Raw genomic sequence first — 8,996 nt, 5'->3', positions numbered from 1 at the left:
CTGAAGAGCAGTGGGTCTGGCACAGAAGATTAGGTCATGCTAGTTTGAGAAAGATTTCTCAGATTAACAAACTGGATCTTGTCAGAGGACTCCCTAATCTGAAATTCAAATCAGATGCTCTTTGTGAAGCATGTCAGAAGGGCAAGTTCTCCAAACCTGCATTCAAGTCCAAGAATGTTGTTTCTACCTCAAGGCCATTAGAACTCTTGCACATTGATCTGTTTGGCCCAGTCAAAACAGCATCTGTCAGAGGGAAGAAATATGGATTAGTCATCGTAGATGATTATAGCCGCTGGACGTGGGTAAAATTCTTGAAACACAAGGATGAGACTCATTCAGTGTTCTTTGATTTCTGCATTCAGATTCAATCTGAAAAAGAGTGTAAAATCATAAAGGTTAGAAGTGATCATGGTGGTGAATTTGAGAACAGATCCTTTGAAGAATTCTTCAAAAAAATTGTTTTGCCCATGATTTCTCTTGTCCTAGAACTCCACAGCAAAATGGAGTTGTAGAACGAAAGAATAGGACTCTGCAAGAAATGGCCAGAACCATGATCAATGAAACCAATATGGCTAAGCATTTCTGGGCAGAAGCAATAAACACTGCATGCTATATTCAGAATAGAATCTCTATCAGACCTATTCTAAATAAGACTCCTTATGAATTGTGGAAGAATATAAAGCCCAACATTTCATATTTCCATCCTTTTGGATGTGTATGCTTTATTCTGAACACTAAAGATCATCTTGGTAAGTTTGATTCCAAAGCACAAAAGTGTTTCCTTCTTGGATATTCTGAACGCTCAAAAGGCTACAGAGTATACAATACTGAAACATTGATTGTAGAAGAATCAATCAATATCAGGTTTGATGATAAGCTTGGTTCTGAAAAACCAAAGCAGTTTGATAATTTTGCAGATTGGGATATTGATATATCAGAAGTTGTTGAGCCAAGAAGCAACGCATCAGAAGCAGAGCTTCTCAGAAGCAAAGAATCTGAAGATCAAGTATCAGCTTCTCTGGAGAATCTAAGCATTTCTGAAGAACCATCTGTCAGAAGATCATCCAGACTCATCTCTGGTCATTCAGAAGATGTCATTCTTGGAAAGAAGGATGATCCAATCAGAACAAGAGCATTCCTTAAGAACAATGCAGACTGTCAATTAGGTCTTGTATCTTTGATCGAGCCAACTTCTGTTGATCATGCTCTAGAAGATCCAGACTGGATAATTGCTATGCAAGAAGAACTGAATCAGTTTACAAGGAATGATGTTTGGGATCTTGTTCCTAGACCAGATGGATTCAATATAATCGGTACAAAATGGGTCTTCAGAAACAAGCTCAGTGAGAAAGGTGAAGTGGTAAGGAACAAAGCCAGACTGGTGGCTCAGGGTTATAGTCAGCAAGAAGGGATTGACTATACAGAAACCTTTGCACCAGTGGCCAGGTTAGAATCTATTCGTCTATTAATTTCATTTGCCACTCAACATAATATCACTCTCTATCAGATGGATGTTAAGAGTGCCTTCTTAAATGGTTATATAGATGAAGAAGTTTATGTCCATCAACCTCCTGGTTTTGAAGACTCTATGTCTCCTAATCATGTTTTTAAACTTAAGAAATCATTGTATGGATTGAAACAAGCTCCCAGGGCTTGGTATGAACGCTTAAGTTCTTTCCTTCTGGATAATGGTTTCACTAGAGGAAAAGTGGACACTACTCTCTTTTGTAAAACCTTTAAAAGGGATATTTTAATTTGTCAAATATATGTAGATGATATTATTTTTGGAACATCTAATGCTACACTTGGAAAGGAGTTTGCTGAGTCTATGCAGGCTGAGTTTGAAATGAGCATGATGGGAGAACTCAAGTATTTCCTTGGAATACAAATAAATCAAACATCAGAAGGAACGTATGTTCACCAAACCAAGTATGTGAAGGAACTTCTGAAGAAGTTTAATCTTCTAGACTGCAAAGAAGCCAAAACTCCTATGCATCCAACATGCATCCTAGGTAAGGATGAGGTAAGTAAGAAGGTAGATCAGAAGTTATACAGAGGTATGATTGGATCTCTTCTATATTTGACTGCTTCTAGACCTGACATTCTGTTCAGTGTTTGTTTGTGTGCTAGATTCCAATCAGATCCTAGAGAATCTCATTTAACTGCTGTTAAGAGAATTCTAAGGTATCTGAAAGGTACTACTAATGTTGGCTTAGTTTACAGAAAATCTAAAGAATACAACTTAGTAGGATTCTGCGATGCTGACTATGCTGGAGACAGAATTGAAAGAAAGAGTACTTCAGGAAGTTGCCAATTTCTTGGAAGTCATTTGATCTCCTGGTATAGCAAGAAGCAAGCAACTATTGCTCTATCAACAACAGAAGCAGAATATGTCGCTGCTGCTGGTTGCAGTACACAGATGCTCTGGATGAAGAGTCAGCTAGAAGATTATCAGATATATGAGAGTAACATTCCTATATTCTGTGATAATACTTCTGCTATATGTTTATCTAAGAATCCCATTCTTCATTCAAAAGCTAAACATATTGAGATTAAACATCATTTCATAAGGGACTATGTTCAGAAGGGTGTTATATCTTTAAACTTTGTTGATACAGACCATCAATGGGCTGATATCTTTACAAAACCCCTGGCTGAAGATAGGTTTAAGTTCATTCTGAAGAACATCAGTATGGATTTATGCCCAGAATGAGAAGATGAGAAGTTCTTATGTATGAGTATCTTCTGAAATGAAAATGGATTATTTTTTTTAAATCAGAAGTTCTGATTGAAATCTTTTAGAAATTATGATTCGGTTATTACTAACGTTTCATTGTCTAAGTTGATTCAGAACCTCTTTTAAAGCAAAACAGCTGTAACGTTTTATCTCGGGATGGTAAACCTGTCGTTACTATTCATGGATAAGCGCGCGTGCAGTTGAAGGGACGCCGACCATAGGTAACTGTGCTAGTCACCTCATTTGTCTTTATTATATCTCCTCATGTCACGTAACATTAAATGCTATCCATCATTTGTTTCATTTTATTTTCTTTTAAATACTCTTCAAACGCTTCTCCTTCCCTCTCATATTTTCTCTATTACACTCTATCTTTTTGCATTCATATCAAATCCGAGCTGTTCATTATCTGCAAATCCATCATGAACTCTTCATCAAGCCCAGGAAACCATGGAAAAGATCAAAACAAAAAGAGAAAAGCTGTTGAAACATCTTCGTCCAAACCCAAAAAGATAAAGATCACCTATGACCCTCTCAAGGTGAATCCATTCGAAGCAAAGTTGTCTGGAAACTATTCTAGACGTGTGTTTCAACCCCCTGGTGAAAGCCCTCCATCATCTCCATCTTCTTCCTCATCTTTTTACCTTCAAGACTCAACTTCCTCTTCATCTAACCTTTCCTCTCCCTCAACCCATTCCGAAGAAATCTCTTCATCTTCACCCGCTGAGAATGTTGTCTCTGATAAAGATTGTGGAAGATCTGCATCAGAACCAAGTCTCCCTGATCCCTCGCCTGGAAGCCCAAGAAGCAGTCAATGATGCGTTTCACTCCTTCATGGCAAGGATAACTGCAACTATTGACAGGGTTCAAGACATGCTGGCACAGATTTTGTCTTAGCTAGGGGCTTAGGCTTTGGTCTTAGTAGTTTTCTTTCCTTGTTGCATCTGCTTGTTAAACATCCTTTTGTAATATCTCTTGTTTAATCAATGAAAAGTTTCCTTGTTTTACATTCCAGTGATCTTATTTGTCGTTTTATTCATCTGAATCTTTTGAAATATTCTTTTTGATGTTATGACAAAAAGGGGGAGAAGATAAATGATAAATGATTTGATTAATCTATCAGTTGCTGGGTAAAGCTCCCACACATTTACTAACAAGAACTGCAAGTTCTATATGGTTTAAGTGTTTTGCAGGTATAAAGAAGTGAAGAGAATCTTCAAAGCAAACACAAGAAGCAAAACCATAAGAAGTGTTATTCTGTAAAAAGAATAAGCTCATGGAAACTGAAGCAAGCTGAGTGCTGTCAAGCTTCAGAAATCAGAAGCAAGAAAGAAGAATGAATCAGAAGCACTGATAATAGAATTTGATCCATATTTGTCTATTTCCTCTGACAAAATTCTATTTGCTCTGATACATTATTTCAGCCTATATGGCTCTGATACATATCATGTGTTCTAATATACATTTTATGTTCTGACTCGTTCATGCTGACTTTTGTCGTTTAGTTTTTGTTCTGTAACATTTCAGGATGTAGAGATGCTCTGATGATGCTCTGGTACATTCAACAATGTTCTGATACAAATCTAGCATGAAGTGATGTTGGTAGAAATTCAAAGCTCTGAAGCTATCCGAAGGAAGCATAAATCAGAAGCTGTGAATGTTCTAAAGATCCAGAAAACTCAAGTTCTGAAGCTGTCCTAAATGGAAGCAGAAATCAGAAGCTGTGAATGTTCAGAAGATCAAAGAAATTCAAGTTCTGAAGCTGTCCTAGATGGAAGCAGAAGTCAGAAGCTGTGAATGTTCAGAAGATCAAAGAAATTCAAGTTCTGAAGCTGTCCTAGATGGAAGCAGGAATCAGAAGCTGTGAGTGTTCTAGGGATCTAAAGAAATTCTAGTTCTGAAGCTGTCCAATGGAAGCAGAAGTCAGAAGCTATGAATTCTCTAAAGACAGAAGCTCATATGATCGTCTCAACCGAAATAATCAGGGAAGTCTTTTATTAAAGTTCTTCGAGTATTTATTTCAGGGGGAGATTATTTATCTCAGGGGGAGATTGTTAATCTCAGGGGGAGACATATTCATATGCTTATGCTATAGCTGTGTAATTTGTCTTTTGCCGTCTGTTCTTTCTGATCGCAAATTCATATCATTTATATATGTTTTTGTCATCATCAAAAAGGGGGAGATTGTTAGAACAAGATTTGTTCTGATAAATTATCTTAGTTTTGATGATAACAATAATATGAATTTTGCTTAAAATTATATGGTACTCTAATCCAATGCAATTTCCTTTTCAGGAAATATATAAAGAGTATGCATAATTCAGCGCTCAGAAGCTTTGTCTCAAAGGGTTCAGCATGCAACATCAGAACATGGTCTGGCAAGACATCAGAAGATGGTCGAAGCAGAATCAGAACATGGGTCTATGGAAGCATCAGAAGAACAAGAGAACAGAAGCACTGAAGTTCTGATGGTATCACGCTCAGAAGCACTTCAAGGTCAGAAGATCAGAAGATGCTTTGCACCAAGCTGTTTGACTCTGATGATATTCAAACGTTGTATTCACAAACATCAGATCAGAAGGAAGTACAAGTGGCAAGCTACGCTGACTGACAAAAGGAACGTTAAAAGCTACTAAAGGCTACGTCAGTAGACACAGCGTGAACAAGGCTCGAGGTAGTTGACAAAAGCGTATAACATTAAATGCGATGCTGTACGGAACATGCAAAGCATTAAATGCACTCAACGGTCATCTTCTCCAATGCCTATAAATATGAAGTTCTGATGAGAAGCAAGGTTAACGATTCTGCACAAAACAACTCTTATTAACTTGCTGAAACACTGTTCTACTCAAAGCTCAGAATCTTCATCTTCATCAAAGCTCACTACATTGCTGTTGTAATATATTAGTGAGATTAAGCTTAAACGTTAAGAGAAATATCACAGTTTGTGATTATAGCTTTTAAGAAGCAATTGTAATACTCTTAGAATTGATTACATTAAGTTGTAAGGAACTAGAGTGATCGTGTGGATCAGTATACTCTAGGAAGTCTTAGAGGTTATCTAAGCAGGTTGTAACTAGAGTGATCGTGTGGATCAGTATACTCTAGAAAAGTCTTAGAGGGTATCTAAGCAGTTGTTCCTGGAGTGATCAGTGTGTGATCAGAAGACTCTGGAAGACTTAGTTGCTGACTAAGTGGAGAACCATTGTAATCCGTGCGATTAGTGGATTAAATCCTCAGTTGAGGTAAATCATCTCTGCGGGGGTGGACTGGAGTAGTTTAGTTAACAACGAACCAGGATAAAAATAACTGTGCAATTTATTTTTATCTGTCAAGTTTTTAAAGCTACACTTATTCAAACCCCCCCTTTCTAAGTGTTTTTCTATCCTTCATTGTATTCACATACTCCCCCTTTTTGATGATGGCAAACCAATAGTCAAAAGCTTTGGTGGAAGTGACACAGACTCAAAAAGGCTCCCCCGTACATCCAGCATCTATTTCTCAACCAAGCAATCTCTCCACAAAGCTCCCCCGTACACTCAACATCTATTGTATCTATCACTCAGCATCTATTGTATCTATCTCCCCCTTTGACAACATCAAAAAGAGAAACAAAGAAAACAGAGTAGGAGAGTAACAAGAGAAATAAAGAATACCGGTAGTCATAGAGATAGATAACATGTAAATGGTGAAATCATAAGAACTAAACATGTTTTAAAGAAAAACCAACACCATACATAGTAGTTCAAGAGATTAATAAAAGAAAAACAGAGAGTACTACATCATATAATGTTTTTAACAAAAAAAAAACTTAATGACATGAAATGTAATGAAATGATGATATGATAAACAATATGTCCTAACGCCTGCCCCTTCTTCCTCTTCCTCTTTGAAATGTATGAGGTCGATCTTCTTCAACCTGTTCCAACAAATCCAGCACAAACATGTTAAGAGTGTTGAAGCTTTGGCTTATGTTAGCATGGCGATGCAATGCCGTTTCCTCAAACTGATTCTGCCTCAATACGGAGTTGGATGCAAACGTCTCAAAATCGTTCTTTTGTTCCTGAACCATGCCGTACAACGATTGATATTGACGTTGTTGTTCCTCATATCTATCTTGTTGAAGCTGCTGCATTGTTTGAAATTGAAGCTGTTGAGTTTCAAAGTTCTGCTGTTGTTGAAGTTGCATAGCTTCAAGCATAGATATTATGTTGGATTGATCAGGAGGAGGTGGAGCTGTGTATCCCCAAGGGATATCCTCTTGTTGTGGCGGAATATATCTCCAATTTGCATCCGTGTCATGAGCTGCGTCTTCCATGGTATGATCCTCATCATTTGCTATTTCTTGATCATTTCCTTCTTCTTCATTTTCTGCAGTGTGACCAAATTCTGTAGGATCATCATAGTTGTAGATAACCTTCCCTGTTCCCTTTTGAATGAGATAATAGGTTTTCCTAACAGGATTCCAATGATATCCCATAAGAGTCAAGGTGGTTTGTGAGAATTCTTGGGATTGATGTATGCGAGTGTAGTGTAAGTGATCAAGTCGCATACCAAAGTGGTTGACAATTGTTTGAATGATTGATCCATAACATAGGGCTGTAGTTTTCTGTTTGACCTCATGAAACTTAGCAGCAAGGAAGTGAGGCCAGTGTAAACGCGTTCTATTTTGCAGCAGATACATGAGCACCACTTCATTCCTTTCAATTCTCAAATATCCTCCTGCCCTTGGTCGAATGATTCTTGAGATTACCCAATTCAAGAGCCTAGGATCTCGCTTCAAATGACCGGCTGTTATTGTTTCATTTGATCTGTCAAATACGGAAGGGTCTTTGAGGATTGACTTCATATAGGCCTCATGGTCATAGTTTCCCGGTACATCCCCGTCTACCATACGGAGTTCATCACCTACGATTTTCAGACCAAAGATACTAATCCAGACCCGTTTGTCAACAACGTGCGACCTAGATCCCATTTTGAAACGAAAATTACAACCGTCCCCTTTTGTAAATCCTGCATAGAAAGCCCTAACGGTATTTTCACAGTACGGGGTATCACATTGCACTAAGGGATGAATATTTTGATGTTCAATTAACGCAGCGACATCAGGGATATGCATGTTTTCGACAAGATTTGGATCATAAGTGTATTGCTTAACAATTTTTCTTTTCATCTGCCACTTCTCAAAGTTTTCTCTACAATCATGATGAACAAGAGCACTTACCGGTTGAGATGATGAACTGGAAGCAATTTCCTTTCCTTTTCTTGATTTTGGAGGCATGGTTGGAGATGCTTTGTGTGAGAGGGATGATTTTTGGACAATTTTGAGTTTGAGGAATTAGGGTTAGCCGTACCAAATGTGATGAGAATGAGAGGGAATGCAAGAATGGAATGTTTTGAATGAATGAAAATGGGTCGGGTCGACCTAACAGACCCAAATCTGGAAAAATAACAGTAGTAGGTCGACCTAAAGTGAGGCTGGGTCGACCTAACAGAAGTAACAAAACAAATGACCAATTTAGGTCGACCTAAATTGTGAGTAGGTCGACGCAACTGGGCCTTTTTAGTTTCTGTGAAGAAGCTTCTTGTGTAGGTCGACTCAAATACAGAGTAGGTCGACCTAAGTTTCCTTAAATGATGAAAATGCCTTAGAAATGTTTCTATATGATGTATTTTTGTTTTGTCATTTGCTTGAATGCACAAACATTGTATGTTATGAATGAAAATGATGAACACATATACATAAGTATTTGAGAAGAGTAGATAAGAACACATGAAGTCACTATAAGCATGTTAATTGATAGCATATTATAGCATCAATAAAATTTTTGGAAGTGAACAATAAACATGTTACCGCTTTCTCAATATGTAGGTGTTTTGTCATCATTGTGTGGAGTCTTCTTGTCAGTATGCCATACTCCTAGATTTGATGATGAATAGTTTTGATGGAATGTTTCACGGGTTGATTTTTGCTTGATTTTTGCGAAAAACTCATCTAGTATCGATTACTTGATGTTCTCCCGGATGCGGGACATAGTCCCAAACAATATTCCGCTAAGAATAGGTTTAAAATCTCTATTTGTGATGGCCAGGTCACCTACATTCCTCTGCCAAGTATGGTTCTTCAATCTGTCTTTATAGATGACACACCAAGAGAGGTATGTCTTTCTTTATGTGTCTTGAGCACCAGCTGTCAAGGAACCACCACCTTTCGGCGATGTCAAGACACATTTCCTGCGAAATTAAATTAGAGTGGAAG

The sequence above is a fragment of the Vicia villosa genome, unplaced genomic scaffold, assembly GCF_029867415.1.
Source record: "Vicia villosa cultivar HV-30 ecotype Madison, WI unplaced genomic scaffold, Vvil1.0 ctg.000822F_1_1, whole genome shotgun sequence".
In the NCBI taxonomy this organism is placed as follows: Eukaryota; Viridiplantae; Streptophyta; class Magnoliopsida; order Fabales; family Fabaceae; genus Vicia; species Vicia villosa.
Note: the sequence above shows the minus strand (reverse complement) of the source record.